Source organism: Pinus tabuliformis, chromosome 1_2, assembly GCF_031772625.1.
Source record: "Pinus tabuliformis cultivar Carrire ecotype Pingquan chromosome 1_2, CPIR1, whole genome shotgun sequence".
Lineage (NCBI taxonomy): Eukaryota > Viridiplantae > Streptophyta > Pinopsida > Pinales > Pinaceae > Pinus > Pinus tabuliformis.
In genome coordinates, this window is record NC_142298.1 from 227,372,063 (window position 1) to 227,390,639 (window position 18,577).

Here is an 18,577-nt window from a genome sequence, read left to right on the forward strand (position 1 = left end):
CACATTTGGCTAGAGCGGCAGGAGCTACGAGATAGGAGCTCTAATGAGGATGAAAGTTGCATGTAAATATTTCTGCACGGATAACACTTCTTTACTAGTAAAAAAACTATTCTATAAACAGATTACAAAAAAAATTCAGTCTCTAAAATGCTAGTTTAAAAATTATGAACTTTGTCATGTGTTTTAATACTCGAAGTTGTCCCCTAGGAAAATTTTCCAAGAGAGGTCAGATGGCTAATTAAGAAAATTACCCTTTCTTTGAAACTAGTGCATGTCAATTTGGGGTATCCTTGCATCTTTTTCCATTGTCCTTACTTGAAAACTCTGCAAGTTAGGTCCGCTAAAAGTGCAAAGAAAATCGTAGATATGGAATTAAAGATGACAGATCAGTGAGAAAAAGTAATTCTAAATTGTGACCAGTGCATTACTCTACTATGGTGATGGGGAGAAGACACTCATACAACAAAGAATATTGTTGTGGCAACTATGAATTGAATCGTAGAAGCACAAATTAAGATTTCAAATCTGAAACATATCCATGAGCAATTTAAAGTGAAGGCTAGAAAATCTAAGTCAACCTATTAGGCCACAACAAATGTGGAAATTTTGAGATTCATGCTAGAGTGTAAGATTTTTGAGATACACAGATCTAGATCTGCAAAACAATAAACAAGCTTGCAAGAGAAGGAAGGAAGCGAGCAAGAATTGAGAAAAGAATGAAAAATTGATTTTACAATATTAGTTTTAGAATAAATACATAAAAGCAACTAAGTTAAGCTTAGTTGTACAAGCAATAACTAAAGCTAAGTGTGCTTTATCTTATGTTAATGTGTACATGTGCCACATGCAAGCAATAAGTTAACTGGAGCTAATCTAGGTGCATGTACACCAACACAGCTAGTCTAAGTGCATGTACACCAACATAGAGGCTTGTTGGGCTCCAACACTGGCAGCATTTAGTGTTACTTTTAGCCAATGCCATGATGAAGTGCTTACATTCCCTTGTCTTGAGGGCTTCGTGATTGTTGTCATGGGTAGGCAAACACAACGGGATGCCTTCATAATATATGTGGTAAAGTTCACATCTTTCCACTCTGTTACTAACATCAAGCAGAAGAATATTGATGTTGTAAAGGCCATTATCATTATTTTGAGGAAATGACGACTATCTGCAAGAAGCTTGGGAGCGGGAGGGCATTTTGATGTGTCTTTCTCATTTTGAGTAGTTGCATCTATTGGAAGAGGGTGCATCTTCAAATGCTACATTCTTCACAGTGCCTCATAGTGACTGAGAGAAATTAAAATAACCAATGTCAAATTACCCTCAATATGAATATAGTGAAGATATTTATTTAATACATCTGCATTGGAATTCCAATTTCTTGATTTTCTGGAGACAATAACTAAATTGTTTTATTCTTTTATTTGTAGTATGTGAGAATAGTTAGAGAATCAAACTCTCCACTTTGAAATCTACACCCATCCAAAATAAATTTTTACCCATACACGTGTTTTTTTTCCTTGGATATGAATTAATCACCTTCAATTACAAATCCAGATAGATCCAAAGCCACAGAAACAAAACACAGTGTCCTTGTAATAGAAAGACATAACATTACAAGCCAATGGAACCAAAGACGCCATACCTACCAATCTCTATAGTAAGTCTCCTAAATAATATGGAGAGAGTAAGAAAGAATTAGGTTTGAATAATTATGTAATGATTGATTAAGTCTGAAATAATGTGGGCATCTCAGAGATTAGTATCAGTATTGGAGCAGGGATTGATACGGAAAAACATATATTTAACTTAAAACATTTGGATTTAACATGTATTGTTATTTCTTTAACATCAAAAAATAAACTAATTTTAAATCATTGTAACAGAAGCTCTTTCATGAATTGTGGGGGAAGCAGATACTCAGAGATGGTATAGGCCAACGGATGGATGGATCGATACTAAAGAGAGAAGGAAGGATCAGTAAGTTACTCAAAGTTATTCAGCCCAAGTTCGCATTCCCCATTACCCTTGCACTTATACCCTTTCACTTAACTGCTACACGGGTTACTATAACAATCCCCTTTCAAAATCATCGGTGTCACGCCCCCAAGCCTGCGGTAGTCTTTCAACCGTACTTGGCGAGGTGCGGCACCATCGAACACTTTCTTTTCACCAATACTTATGTTCGTGGACTACTCCTAACCACTTATTTTTACTTAGTTTGTGTTTTGCAACCAAGTATTATTAATGTTTCCTTTATACCAATGAACACCCATACACATTCATTAACATCAACAATTATACATGAAGAACACAATTGCACAGTATAAAGGGAGGGGAAACTCCCTGAACAATGAGTCTGCCCGAATGTATTTTACAAATTAGAATGCTTTACAAGTATACTTGGAAATACCAAGTTTCATACTTAGTCAAATTTACAATCTTCGGCAAACTCGGTTGCCAAGCTCGCCGACGCCTCCACACGGTCGTCGCACTACTCACCAACCCTTCGTTCACTTCGTCGCATGATTGTGTTGTTTTCCCAACTTCGGCGCGCCTCTAAGTCACCACACACGGGCGTCTCTACCCGAGACACTCCTCCGTTCACAATCTCAACACTTCACCAAAAGTCACACCATGGACACTTGCACGATGGGCGGGTGCTCACCGAGTCACCCAAGAACCCGTGCCAAGTCGTCACACAAATCGAGCGTTCACCCTTCGTCTCATCGTCGGGCACTCCTTCGCACAACCCAGGCGCCACACATCCGTGCAAGCCCTTCTCCAACCGGCGGGTGCTCCTCTACCCGCGCCCTTCACCCAAACCAAGAAACGACACTTAACTTCGTGCGGCCTTGCCCAAGAACGGGCGCATCACCAAACTGCGCCTTTCTCCTTTGCTGCGTCCACACCTCAGTTCTGCGCCTTTCTCTTCTTCATGAGCGAAGTTCTTGTTGTGCGATGGTGCGATGGTTCCAAATGCCATCCATGCATCTCCAATATATATGAGCGTAGGGCGAGGTCGCAGCTACCTAGCCGACCTACCCACGCCCTCAAACTTCATCGCAAATGTGAGTCAGCCATCCTCCAAACGCTTTCAACCATCATTGGCCTTGCACTGTTTGTTGGTTAGTCTGTGGGTTGAGCCAACTGCTCCTCATGCCTATATAACTCGTCCACCCAACCTTTCATGCACTTAACATCTTTGCATGTTTTGGTTGAGTTCGCATCTTGCAGCTGGAACGTGACAAAGGGCTGCAGGTCCTTACATCCTCCTCCACCTGGAGTCGTTGTCATCCTCGACAACATACCATCCTGGTAGTCATCCACCAAGATCATCATCAATATCTATCTCATCCTCAGTCCATGATGTCAACTCCTCCACATACTGCAAACATCCCTGGAACATATGTAGAACTTTCATCTCCATCATGTGTCGTCCTCATCCTGTGAACTGTCCTCCTCGTCTTCCTGATGCCAACATCTCTTCGTGCACTTCCGGACCCCATGTTTGAACTAGTTGGGTAGCTAATCCAACTATCACGCTCAAGCCATGAGAGTGAACATCCTTATGCCTTCACCAGTCTATCTCGAATTCTGCCACATCCAGGACTCACCAAGAATCTCTCCACCATGTTCAGGTCCATGGAAACTCCATCCCATCTGCAACATGTCATGATGCTTGATGCCAAACCATCCCTGCAGCATCTATCATACCTGCTCGAGTTTTTTTAAGGACTCACTACCATGAGCAGCTAACAATGAGCCCCATTTTCTTTCCCATCTAAGAAGATGTGGAGGGAGTAGAGCCTGAAGGCTCACCCTCACTAATCATCTCAATCCATCTGTCAGGATTTTTCTATCTCCATCCTCTGTAGATAAGTGACACAATCCTCCTCCCAGACATTCGGACTCACATATGCCTCATCATCATCATCATCATCCTCAACCGCTTCTAGCCTTCTTGACACATCCAAGATACTATCAGAAAGAGTCTTGATGACCAATGACTGCTCGGTAAGCTTTGTCTCAACCATAGACAATCGCTTACTCATATCTTCCATCCGCTTCTCATCCTCCATTTGCATCACTGCCAACTTACAATCAGGCCTTGTCACTCCAATGGTTGGTACACCAATGGGTACATCTTCCCTTCCATCGTAAATGTACAGCGTCTAAAAATGTGGAATAATCATGGCATCGAATTGTTTCATGAATTCCATTCCTAGCACAGCTTCATAGTCATCTATCCACACTATAGTGAAGTCGACCTTCCCTGTCAACTCCCCAAGTGTTGTGTCCACCTTTCAGCTACACCAAGAACATTATCACGAGGAGAATTGACTATCTTCATCTGTGCCTTCACCGGTACAAATTTCAGCCCAATTCTTCTCGCAGTATCTTCTCCCATGAGGTTATGAGAGGCCCCACTATCCACCATAGTGAGTATATCAGCACCTCCAGCCTTCATCCGAACATACTCCAACTTGTTCCTCTCAGGATCCCTCCAAGAGATCACCTCTGTAGCAGCAGCAGCACCAAGTATCTACATCATCCCCACAAAAGCTTCTTCATTCTTCGCATTAGATTGTGCAATCGTAGCCACTTTCAGTCTAGAAGGACAATTCTTCACCGTATGTGGTTCAGCACATATCCAACACTTCAAGGCTTTCTTCGTCTTCGACTTATCATCCGATTTCGAAGCATCATCCTTCTTCTTCTCTTTCGGCTTATCGAACTTCTTCTTCCTATCATCAGAAGTCTCATCATAATGCTCCACCAACCTGTCCACAGCAGCAAAAGCTTCCTCAAGTGTTCTAATCCTCTGCCTCTTCACTTCATTGCGTGCCCAAGGCTTCAACCCAATAATGAAGTTGAACACCTTGTCGCTCTCCGCCTTGTCAGGAAGTTCCAGAACCGCACTTGCAAACTCCCGCTGGTATGTCTGTAGGTTCCATGTCTGCTTTATGAACTTTATCTTCATCCTTGCTTCCCATGTTTCATCTTGAGGACTGAAATGGGTTTGCAAAGCTTTCTTCATCTCATCCCATGAAGTAATGTCACCAGCACTACCATTGGCAATCTGATCCATCCTCCTTCGCCACCACATCTTAGCATCCTTCGTCAAGAACTGAGCAGCTACCTTCACCTTCGTCTCATCATCAGATAGACCCAATCGTTCCAAGTATTGCTCCATGTCCCATAGAAAGTTGCCAAGAGTCTTTGCACTCCTTGTACCATCATAAGATTCTGGTTCCTTGACTTTCACATGAGGCACTCCTCCATCTGAGTTATGCCTCATGGCCTTCTTCAACATCGCGATCTCATCTCTGGCTTCGTCAAGAGATTTCTGCAAGTCCACGATCTCTACAAGACCCCGGTCTCTTGCCTCTTCAACCTCCTTGACCCTTACTTCAAGTTGTCTACACATAAGATCAATGTACTCGTGTTGAGTCTGGAGTTCCTCGAGCTCTTCCCTCATCTTCGAATTGGCCTCTTGATCCTTCATGACCAAGTCCATCTTCTTATTCCAGTAAGCCTCTAAGTCCTCCATCTTTTCCAACACTTTTTCAATGAATTCCATAGTAGCATCCTTCGCACCGTGACTAGACCCAGCCTAAGATTTAGCTACCATTGCTAACAGCTTCCTACTTCTTTGCAATCTAGTTTCAACCATCCAACAACTTCACCAAGATGCCTGCAACCATGAACCAACTCTTGTTCCACTTATATGTGAAACAACTTCCTTCACCTGCAAGTACCTGCTTCATTGTCACCAACTGTCAAGTGTATGTACACCTGCTTCCCCCAGCTTCCTGCAAGACTCCTCCAAGTCTTCAAACTAGCTCTGATACCAACTGTCACGCCCCCAAGCCTGCGGTAGTCTTTCAACCATACTTGGCGAGGTGCGGCATCACCGAACACTTTCTTTTCACCAATAATTATGTTCGTGGACTACTCCTAACCACTTACTTTTACTTAGTTTGTGTTTCACAAACAAGTATTATTAACGTTTCCTTTATACCAATTAACACCCACACACATTCATTAACATCAGCAATTATACATGAAGAATAAAATTGCACAGTATAAAGGTAGGGGCAACTACCTGAACAATGAGTCTACCCGAATAATATATTATACAGTCTTTTACAAATTACAATGCTTTACAAGTATACTTGGAAACACCAAGTTTCATACTTAGCCAAATTTACAATCTTCGGCAAACTCAGTTGCCCAGCTCACCAGCGCCTCTGCACGATCGCCGCATGACTCACCAACCCTTCGTTCACCTCGTCGCACGATTGTGTTGTTTGCCCAACTTGGGCGTGCCTCCAAGTCGCCACACATGGGCGCCTCTACCCGAGACACTCCTCCATTCACAATCTCAACACTTCACCAAAATTCACGCCCTACACACTTGCACGACGGGCGGGCGCTCACCCGAGTCACCCAAGAACCCATGCCAAGTCGTCTCACAAACCGAGAATTCACCCTTCGTCTCACCATTGGGCGCTCATTCGCACAACCCAGGCACCACACATCCGTGCACACCCTTCTCCAACCGGCGAGCGCTCCTCTACCTGCACCCTTCACCCAAACCAAGAAACGACACTTAACTTCGTGCAGCCTTGCCCAAGAATGGGCGCATCACCAAACTGCGCCTTTCTCCTTTGCTGCGTCCACACCTCAGTTCTACGCCTTTCTCTTCTTCATGAGTGAAGTTCTTGTTGAGCGATGGTGCGATGGTTCCAAATGCCATCCATGCATCTCCAATATATATGAGCGTAGGGCGAGGTCGCAACTACCCAGCTGACCTACCCACGCTCTCAAACTTCATTGCAAATGTGAGTCGGCCATCCTCCAAACGCTTTCAACCATCGTCGGCCTTGCACCGTTTGTTGGTCGGTCCGTGGGTTGAGCCAATCGCTCCCCACACCTATATAACTCATCCACCCAACCTTTCACGCACTTAACATCTTCGAACGTTTTGGTTGAGTTCGCATATTCAAGTCGGAACGTGACTAAGGACTGCAGGTCCTTACAATCGAGGTCTAATTGAAATCTGGTGTTTGGATTGATTCATCCATTGAGATCCCTGTTGGAATTAATGGAGAAAGCTAAACTTAGAATATTGTTGTGATGATGATAGGATTGAAACTCTAATTTTAGATCTCAGATCTTACTATTTAGGGAGTGGTTGAAACCACTCTAATTGTGGGAAAGCCTAAATGTACTAGGCTATTCTCCTGATTGATGAATGTAGAGTTTATTGTGTGTAGTGCTTGGGCACTCTCCAGGTATCTCACCTGGAGACCCATTTAAATAATAAACTTAGTTTTTATCATGGTATCAGAGCTTAGGGTTGTTGATCCTGTAAGTCGATTGGAGAACGTGACTGAGGCAAAAGCGTCGCATTTCTATGTAAGTCGATTAGAGAATGTGACTGAGGCGAAAGTGTCGCATTTCTATTTTGTCAGTCTTCGCAAATTTCAAGTGTATAGTGGCGAATATCTTCCAATTATTGTTGGCGATGACTGTCTCCATGATTGACTAGATCTAGCGTGTAGGAGGCTGTAGTAGAGGCCGTTTTTTTCTTGCGTTGCAACAGATTAACCCCTTCGTGGCTAGTGTGGTTGTCATGTAAGCTGTGCATATAAGGAGCTAGAAGAGTTGTCTCTCGTAATCCTGAGTTAGGAGGTGCAGTTTAACTGTTGCATGGATCGTCTATCGAGTGAGTGAGTTGATCGGCTCTGTGGTGGAGTAACTGGGAATTGCTTGCTACGTGGAGCCCAGATCACAGAGGGATTGTGTTTTCTCTGTTCCCATGCCCGCATGAGAATCTAATTTTTCATATGGTTTGTAATGGGGTCGTGCTTTTGATTTAACACAGTGGATCTTTCGGTGCTCTCAATTTATTGTGTCCGTGGTGGATTCATACGTTGATGGTGGATGGTTCCATGGAGAATTATATGTGCATAGAATAATTTGTGGGATTTGCGAAATCATCATCTGTGATTGCACGGGTGGTGTTGAAGCGGTGTCTGGTCTCACTCGATTTTAGATTTTAGTGCAAGAATTCAGTAGCTGGTGAATCTGCCAGAGAAGGAGGAGAACACAACATTCGAGGCTGCATGTTGGGCTGCCATTTGAGAAGGCTGTGCGTCGGAGGGAACGATTCAGGGAGGTGATTTTTTAATTTCCTTATATATGATATTTATGTACTACTCGAAGCTGGTGCCTAGGACATTTTGGAAATTTTTGGCTAAATAAGCGTCTTATTCTAGTGAATAACCAAAAATTGTGGCTAGTTTCATAAATCCTATGTTGTTGTGATAATATTCTTTATGATCTTATGGTTGTAAAATAAATGCACTCTTAAATCTATCCTATATAGCTTGGTTGCAAGGGGAATGTTTTCTTTGAAAGAACAAACTGGTCCAAATTGAACGGGGAAATTCTTTTCTAATATTTAAGAATAGCAGCGTGAGGAAATTGACGCATGTTGAGGCAGCATGGGGAAACAGTGAGCAACGTCTATTCGTTTCCTTCTGTGGACGCGCTTTAGATTTGGTCATTTCTTTTGGTTTATGTTTTCAGTTGTAGCTTGCTCATCCATGTGGCAATGTTTCTCTTGTAGCAGATTTGTCCTCAAAATTTAATTGTTTGAGAAATTTAATTGTTGTAGCTATCTGAAAACCAATTGGAAAATTTTATTCTAAATTATTATATGCCACAGAAAATGAGAACTTTTTTTTGCTGATTTGAACTCATTTTCAGAAATATGTGCATCAGAATTAGATATTGAGAATGTTTCCAGCGTATTAAAGGTCGTTTTGTTGCTCATCACCAGAGCCGAGGGCACTAAGACCTGTGTGGCACAAAAGCCATAGTCTACAAGGTTCTAGAGTTGAAGAGCTGCCAAAGGGAGAAGTTTGCCACCTGCATGGTAACCGGATTGTTGGAGCTTGTTAGAAAACCGTGTGGAGTCGAAAAGAAATCTGGAAGCGAGATAAGTTGGACTTTCACAACATTTCTATATTTTTTGATACTTTTGATTATGATGATGACGATTTTCTCATGTTGGCATTTGGAATTAACATGGGTAGTATGTTCAAGTCAGAAGAAATTTCAGAAAAAAGTGGTTCTGTTGATGACCACCAGAATCAAGAGGCACAATCTGTTGTGAAAAATCCTGAGATTAAAGACACATGAGTTGATATTCAGGAAGGGTGTGAAGAGGAACAAAGTGTTGAAGATCAATTGGACAAGTCACATGAAGATGATTGCAAAGAAGTGGCAGAAGAAGACAAAGCTAGAGAAAATTTAAATTTAAATTGTGATGATCTCATTAATATTTCTGTGTGTGCAGTGGTTACATCAATGAATGATGAAAACATCATAGCCGACTTTCAGATGGTTGGCACCAGAAATAGTGAGAGGGAAAATTCTCCTATCCAGCCTGTCATAATCTTGAGAAGGGTAAGAATAAGAAGTCAAGCTTTCCATCACTAGGGAAGGAATGAGGTGAAGATACATCACTACCTCATGGTGAGGAAAGCAAAGATGAAGCCTCGACTCAATATAAATAAGTATGGGCTCTGCTGCAAGAAGAAAAAAAATGAAAACCTCTATTACCAAGTTGTTTCATGTTTTAATTGTAAGCCTAGCTGAGACTGAGACCAACAGACGTATGTTATTGTTCAATACACTTTCTCCATTAACCGGGAGTGTTGGAATTAATGGAGAAAGCTAAACTTAGATTACTATTGTGATGATGATAGGATTAAGACTCTAATCTTAGATCTCAAATCCTACTATCTAGGGAGTAGTTGAAACCACCCTGATTGTGAGAAAGCCTATATGTAATAGGTTGTTCTCGAATGTAGAGTGTATTGTGTGTAGTGCTTGGGCACTCTCCAGGCATCTCACCTGGAGAGCCATTTAGATAATAAACTCAGTTTTTATCAATCTCGACAAGATAATTCCTATAAATCGTCTATATTAGTTCTTTTCTAAGGAACTGATATCACACGAATAAGGTAAAAGATCGTGCAAAAGGCCTATAATGATTTATCATAGGGATGAGCCGACTTGAAATTTTGGCACTATAGAGTCTTCTAATAGAAATGTTGGATTTTTTTGAATCATCTTCATTTCTCCAGCCAGTGAGGCAACAAAGCCTCAAGTATCTCGATATTTTCCCAAATTTTACTAATAAGGTCTAATATAGTAGAAGTAGAGTATAAGATTACTAATAGAATATTCTATGATTACAAATATTCCTAATACTAATATAGTCTAATATTCCTAATAGATTCTATAATTATAGCTTACTAGTTTGTTATGCACTACCTTCCCAGATACCAATACTGTTACAAGACTAATTTAAGAAATAACCTGAAATGATTAAAAAGTTTGATCATTTTGGATGAAATGGATGACCTAGAGAAAACAAAAAGTGTATTGGATATCTATGCATTGGAACCTAGTAGTCTTATCTTACTAACATTTTGTCACAAGGATATGCTCGCAATTCATTTGCAATTGCTTTGTTGTATTAAATTAAGTCATTGAAGTAAAATTATGTTAGAAATTGTACCGCATTGTTGTCCTGGGTGGTTGGAACGGAGCAATATTGCCCTCCCCACCCGGGTTCGAAACACGCCATTCATGATGGGTTGCGATACGCAACATTTGTAAGCTTCATGCTGGGTTGCTGTCGGTTGACGCAACAGATTGTACGAATAATGTTGGTTGTACAGATAATGTAATCATATTGTAATATAATGCTTCTACTGCGGGGATTTCCCCTTTGAAAAAAAAATTATGTTAGAAATTGTAATTACTCTGGCACGTGGAGTTAGCTAAAATTAGAGAGTCGCTTAACTAAGTGTTGAGGGTTGAGTCAAGTCGAGTGATGAACAAAGAGTTAAGTGCAGTCCATAGTTAGAGTGTGAGTTAAGTGATAGACGAATTTTAGTGTGTGGTTGCATGTGGATGCATGTCAAGATATTTTAGGTGAGTGTCTAGTCAAAAAAGTTTAAATATCCTTCACCATATTTATTGTAATCGTCATGTTTTGTATGATCAATAGAAGAGCAACAACTAGTGTTTTGTGTGAATTCATGCTTTGTCTCCTCCACCTTTCCAACAAATTGATATTAGAACCAGAGAAAAACAACTTAAAATTCTGTAGCCGCAGCATGCAGAGTTCTCAACTAAAAATTCGAAAGTTTCGCCGCATGGCGGTTGAAAAATAACCCGTAGCTTGTCGGCCATTGAGCCATAAAGGGGGTCTTCTTATAGTGGGCAGCGATAGTACGTGGGCAGCGGCTAACCAGCCTGCCATAGGGCATTAAATGCCCGGGGAGATGCAGGCTGGATAACCCGATAACACGCGAGCGGGGAGATTGGGCATTAAATAAGAAATGGGAATTCGCATGTTATCGGGCTATCCAACCTGCATCTCCCCGGGCATTTAATGCCCTATGGAAGCTGGTTAGCCGCTGCCATAGTACGTGGGCCAACTACATCAAAAGCCGCGTTAATAGAGTAGAGATGGTTACTTTTTTTTTAAAAGGCAAAAGCATATCATATGAAAAGTTAATAGTCACGTGTTGGATTGAGTTCTTATTGAATTAAATAAATGAGTGCATGTCTTGTGAAAAGTGTTTTTTATTTTTAATTTTTAAAAAGCACCTTAAAAAAAGGTTTGTTAAAGTATTTAAAATTCTTTGGCAAGGTTTTATTAAAAAACAAAAATTATAAAGACTGAGAAAGGATTTATAAAGGTTTTCTTTTATGAGTGGTTTGTTATAAAAATATTGAAAGGTATAAAGAAGATTTTTATGAGATTTTTTAAGTGATTTTATTATGAAAAGTAGAAGATAAAGAAATAATCCAGGGATTTTATGAAAGGGTTTAGAAAGATTTTTATTGGCAAGAGAATTTAAAGCTTTGTAAAGTTTCTTAGTTTGCAAAATTATTTTGGTGTTTTTAAAGTATGACAGATTTTTGGGTGAAGATTGTGCCTTATGTGGGCGTATATTGAAAATCATATTTTTTTCGGGGGCGATATGGAAAACAACCTCATGCAATCAGCAAAGCAATTATAAAACAGAGGAATGATTGCAATCATCGGTCGCAAAGCGCCACTGAAACACATTAATCACAAAAATCGAAAAGAAGAGGCAAAAACCATTGCCATGGTTACATAGGTTCAGGCCGCAGTCGAGGAACTACGAAGTCTAGCAAAAGACAAAGAAGAAATCGAGGGTGATTGGTGTAGCTTTGATTTGCTACCACCTCCTATGTTTACAGGTGAATATTTGGATCATTGGGTTATCAAGATGTTAACTTTTCTTAGAGCTAAAGAGTTAATTGAGTATGAATCTAATAACCCACATATGATGCAGCGTTGAGCCTACATTTTGTTCAAATTTTCATGATTTACTTGAATAATTTTGTCTGTACTAAGTGTCTATATCATTATTATTCATTTTACGCATTATTAAGTTATCATTCAAAGGCATTTAGATCTGACATTAGTTGTTTTTTTTTCTATATAATACTACCTAGGCACCCACAGGGGATTTGAACCGGTGACCTATCGCAAAGAGTGCCTTAATAGTACACCCATTCACCGTCAATCCAAAGCCCCGTGGGCCGAGCTGACAGTTGTTGATATATGAACTATTCTTGTTTTGTTAATTTAATGTGAAAATTTCATTAATGTCAAGCTCTTTTGTGGCAGGTGCTAACATTCCTGTAGTAGCAGTTCCTATGCTAGTTGTGCCTGCACCAACATGCCTGCACTAATTTGGGGCTTTCATACATTGACACATCTCTAAGGAAATATGAAAGAGGTTTTTGTTCAAAATGGTGTTTGAACACTTCCACATAAGCTAAGATACACCCAGGTCATACGGATTTCTGTCTAGGCAATAATTAATGCCTTAGCCCCAAATTCACAGCAGTTTCCAAACTGCCAACTTCCACCTCGTTTTCCGTGCAGGTGAAGGCGAATAGAGAAATTCTAGCACATGGGTTTTGGTATCAGTATATCAAATTTACAAATACTCAAACCGATTTCTAAAATTAGTAATGTTCTAAAAGTTACATAACGGTCTTTGATTGTGGGGAACACTCCACAGTTAAGCGCGCTTGAGCCAGAGGCGATCTAGGATGGGTGACCTCCCGGGAAGTCCTGGTTACCGGGTGCAAGCCTTGGAAGTGATGATTGATGCTATGTGATTCATTTAACTAGTTTCAATCCCACTTCTTCACCCTTGTGAGCATCACCTGATGTAATGAGTGCTAAGTGAACTATTCAAAAATCATGAGAAATTAGTTAGTTACGACTACCTCTCATGGAAATGGTCATACGTGAATGACTTACTTAACCCAGTTGAATCCCAAAATGATATCTAATATAATGCACTGCGTAAACCCCCTAATACTAAATTTTCTTTAAGAGAAGTAGTGCATTATTATATTGATTCTTCTTAAAGCATTCAATTATTTTCTAAGATTAGTTGGAATGAAGTTGTTGTGTGATTTCTAGTTTAATTTTATGTTTGCAACATAGCAATAATGTTTTAAGAGGTTTCACATTCTTTATTTCTTGAGTCGCTTTCTTTTGAATGGGACCTACATTCCCTTGTCCCCTGGACAATTGAGGAAGACTTACTACATGAGTCAACTCAACCCAGAAGACGAGCCAGAAGTAGATTCGTGGAGTGTGTTTACTTTGCTTCAAAAAGTCTTGTTTTTTCTTAAATGATGCTCCTTTTGAATTTATTGCAAGAGATTGGTTTTTATTTAATAGATCCCTGGGGTCGTATTCTGACATATATTGTGCTACACCTCTAAGTTTACTTACCCAGATTGAAAAATTAAATGTTGGTGTAAATCTTGTGCTTATACCATCCAACATTTTATCGCTGTTGCCGGGGAGGCGCTCAGGGATTAACCTTGGTGATCTGCCGCATTTGTTTTTTTCCTTCACTTAGTTTCTCTTGAAATTATATGTTCCTTGAATTTACTTCTTTCCTGCACTGTTGCTTTAAGGTTTCTCATTTTCTCTAATGTTGAAAGAACCCCCTACCCTACATATACACCATTCATGTGCTAACGAATGTACTAGTTGGCTTGTTAAAAATAGGAAAATTGTATTTTGAGGAATCATCTAATGAGGAATATTTATGTTGCTACAGAGACATACAATTCATCCAATGAAGAATTAACAATTGGAAAATTTAATATTTTGATTGAATATAAAAATGATATCATTAAATCTTTAATTTTGAAATTGGATGATTTGCAAGAAGAGTGGGAGCAAGATGAAAACCCACTGCTTATCTTTTGCGCAAACTATAGAAAGAAACACCTCCTTGAAAGTTTCCACTTAGTAGCCTGAAAATTTGCAAAATTTTTGAAGAGGATCATCTAACGAAACATTTCCCAACACTACCAAGATTACTGCAAATACTCAGAAAATCAGGTAAGGAATCGAATCGACTACCAGGTATAACTTAAAACACCTTATCATTTGATACTTGGAATAATGCTTGTTTTCCTGAGTAGGTTTCTCAACATGTTTATAATCCTGCAATTTCATGGAAAACTTTTAATCCTCCTCCAATCAAATATCCTACTTCATGGTCGTAGTGGCCCTCTCCTTGGCCCTCATCTCAAGCCAGATATCACCATAGCCTCAAGAATCATTTGGATCCTTATCTCCAGGGCAATATCCCATGCAAATTCAATCACCAACAACAACCACTATTTCTTTCGAATGCACCATTAAGTTATCCTCCCCCTTGGTCTCAGCCGCATGTGCAACCTTACCCTAGCCACAATCCATACCCTACCCTTTATCCTAATCCTTACCCTACTCCTTGTCCTTACCCATACCCTAGCTCTCATTCAAACCCTAATTTGTACCCTAACCCTAGCACATACCCTTATCCATACCCTAGACCTAACCCTAGTCCAAACCCTAATCCCAATCCAAACCAAGCCTTAGTCCAAACATTAACCAAAACCCTAGCCCAAACCATATCATAAACCCTAATATAAACCATGAGGTTGCATAGCATTTGGAACCACCTATTCTTCCAGTTGATTCCCATGTTGAACATAATACTACATATTCCATGTTTGCAAAGGGAATGAATTTGGAAACTTCCCCATTACTGTTTAACATTCACCCTGGGAAGTTATCATTCAAAGACCACCAGAGGAGCAATATTTCATTGGAACTTGTTCTCAAAATGTTGTTGAAGCTCAAAACCCTAGAATCTCTCTCAACCATTCTTGTCAATTTGAATATCAAATATTTGAGCTTGAATGTGATGGATTTATCTTTTGTCTTTCACCAGATTCTTTGTGCCTCTAGGAGAGTGACCTTGCATCAGTTGGAGAATCATACATATGTGGATTTCCTTGAATCCTGGTTTCGGGCAGTCATCAAGCCACCTTATTTCCTCATCATTCAGAAACTCTTGGTAACATATCACTTGAAGCAATTGGTTTCTCATGCTTTGGTATATCTTGAAGTCTATTCTTTAAAACTAAGTGTGAATATAATCAGAATTTTGTTGCGCACTTGGTTGCATTGGAAGTCCTCCTATACTTAAAAGGGAGTGTTCCACTTCTTAGGGTAGAGTAGGGTAGAAGAATAAATAAATGCCATGAATAAAGTTGATACAACCATAGCCACTAAAGCTACTTTTAATCCACATCAGTTTTTAACACACACATCTATGACAAATCGTGTTGAGTATGATTCACTCTAATACCTCATGATTTTTCAAAAGTAACCATGATTAACCACTCTAGCAAAGTTGTCATATGGGATATATATTTTCAGTATTCCTTAGAAGGTACTATTGGAGAGCCCCCTATGGTGGACCACTCTTGTAAAGATCATAATAAGCTATTCATGAGAACGCTAGCATTATTAACTTAAAGAATCTTTCAGTCAGTATCTGGGATATTTTTAATAAGTCTTGAACGTAGAGGAACTAGCCAGTAATGATTAGTCATTAAAAACTTTTCACGTCATCCCATACTCTTAAGGAGTAGATCTGTCTCCCCACTTATTAAGTACATTTTAAGGCTAATCACAATCAGAATTTATAAAATATTTAGGGGAGGATAGGAGGTCTTGTGATGAGTTGACCTACCACGATCATGAGACCTAACATGCATGACATTACTGTTGCTGGTCACCAAGCCAGAGTAATGGCTTCCAACTAAAAATTTGGAAGGCAGGAGGTCTCATCACGAGTCGGTTTGTTCAACTGTGTTATTTCTTGTGAGTGGCACTACCATCAGTTGGTTACCAAGCCAGGACAATGCCCTTCATATAATTTTTAAAATTAAATAAGATAACTCTGAATCTATATCTAGTAAGTGGAACACATGCATTTCACTGGGTTAAAAGACATCCATGTCGAGGTTATAAACACCTGCGGGCAGTAGGGCCATGTCTGTGGTGTTAAAGTTAATTTCATACTATGATTTACTTAGTTATCTTTATCTTTCCCTAAAACTCATAATTTTATTTCTTGGATAATGCTTTTAAGATGCTTTGAGCATGATGCTTTGAGTTCTATCTTTCAAAAATTAGGAATCTTTAATGATGTGGTACCCTTAGTAGAGGTAATTCTTTGTATTGGATTAAGGAGAAATTTACTTTTTCATCTGTATGATAACAAATTTAGAGTGTTCAATTTGCTAATTAGTTCAATAAGGTGTCATTTTGTTCTATTTTTATCTCCATTTTCTAGTATCATAACTCACTTAATTTTTTATGGTATTTAGAGTGATGAATTGCTCAGCGATGATTACTCACTAGGTGTTGATGGACAAAAATGTGTGTTGATTGTGGCTGCCTCTAAATAAGCACTACATGACCTAGGTATAGGATTGTTGTATTAGGTGCAGGAATCTTATGGTAATTTTCTTGAAATTGCACCTTTTCAACAAAGATTTGATTTTTTTTATCATAAGTGTTAATAAGACTCTAGACATAAATAAGAGCTCTAAAATATATGACAAGCAGGGAATTCATCGAAAACAGGACAATGGGTATGTGTGTCTATCATAAAGGTGCAGTATTCTTTTTCTATAATGTATGGTACAAAGCATTTCTTTCCTACTTGATCTTGTTGCAATTTTATCATTTCCGCACTCGATACTTTCATAAGTGTTGTAACATGGTTTTAGTTGTCACAGTAATAAAAATGTCGCAGACTTTATGAATACTTTAAATGATGAAATACCATGATATCTTCATATTTCCTTGCTAAGATTTTTTTCTTGACACTTTTGTTGGAAAGCATAATTTGATCTTTAAACCATTTCCCCTACCTTCTGCCATTCTTTAATGGTCCTATGGTTTGGCTTGCATGAGGACATGCATGAAGGTCAGCGTGGGGGAGTGTTGAGCCTCAAGTTTGTCCAAATTTTCATGATTTAATTGAATAATTTTATGTCTGTACTAAGTGTCTATAATCATTATTATTCGTTTTATGCATTATTAAGTTATCATTTAGAGGCATTTAGAGCTGATAGTTGTTGATTTATGAACTCTTCTTGTTTTGATAATTTAATGTGAAAATTTCATTAATGTTAGTCTCTTTTGTGGAAAGTGCTAACATTCCTGTAGTAGCAGTTCCTTTACTAGTCGTGCTTGCACTAGCTCTGCCTGCACCAACATGCCTCCACCAACATGCCTGCACTAATTTGGGGCTTTCATACATTGACACATCTCTAGGGAAATATGAAAGAGGTTTTTATTCAAAATGGTGTTTGAACACTTCCATATAAGCTAAGATACACCCAGGTCATACGAATTTATGTTTAGGCAATAATTAATGCCTCAGCCCCAAATTCGTAGCAATTTCCAAACTGTCAACTTCTGCCTCATTTTCCATGCAGGTGAAGGCGAATAGAAAAATTATGGAACATGAGTTTTGGTCCTAGTATAGAAAATTGACAAAACCTCAAACCAGTTTCTAAAATTCATAATGGTCTAAAAGTTACATAATAGTCTTTGAGGAACTTTTCTAAAAATACATTGTTTTTTCATAATTTTAGCATCTCATATTTCAAACAGTCATTTTGGGGTATGATTTCCCACGCAATGGATCTGAACCAAAAAAATTTGATAGAGATTATTGTTGAAAATATAACAAGCTATATTTCCTCCAAACATTTTTCCGAAATTCATAATGGTTAAGGAGATACGCAGAGTTCTTTGGAGGCATTTTGATAAAAATAACCAATTTTTCCAGAATTGTAGAAAACAGCCAGATTTGGGAAATTCGTGCCAGATCTTCATTCCTTCAATGGGTAAATGGTTGTACTGATATTCTATTGATGGATATCAGTTGGGATTCAATCCCCATTTTATTTGCTAAAGAAGCTATCATGTCAAAACCAATATAAAAGAGAGGAGCTACGAAGGTGTGAGGAGGATGGCAGTTTGTATTTTGTAAATTGTATTTCAGTTGCAGAACAAGGAATTAGATCCTGTTGTGTAGGGAAGGAGGAGTTGCACAC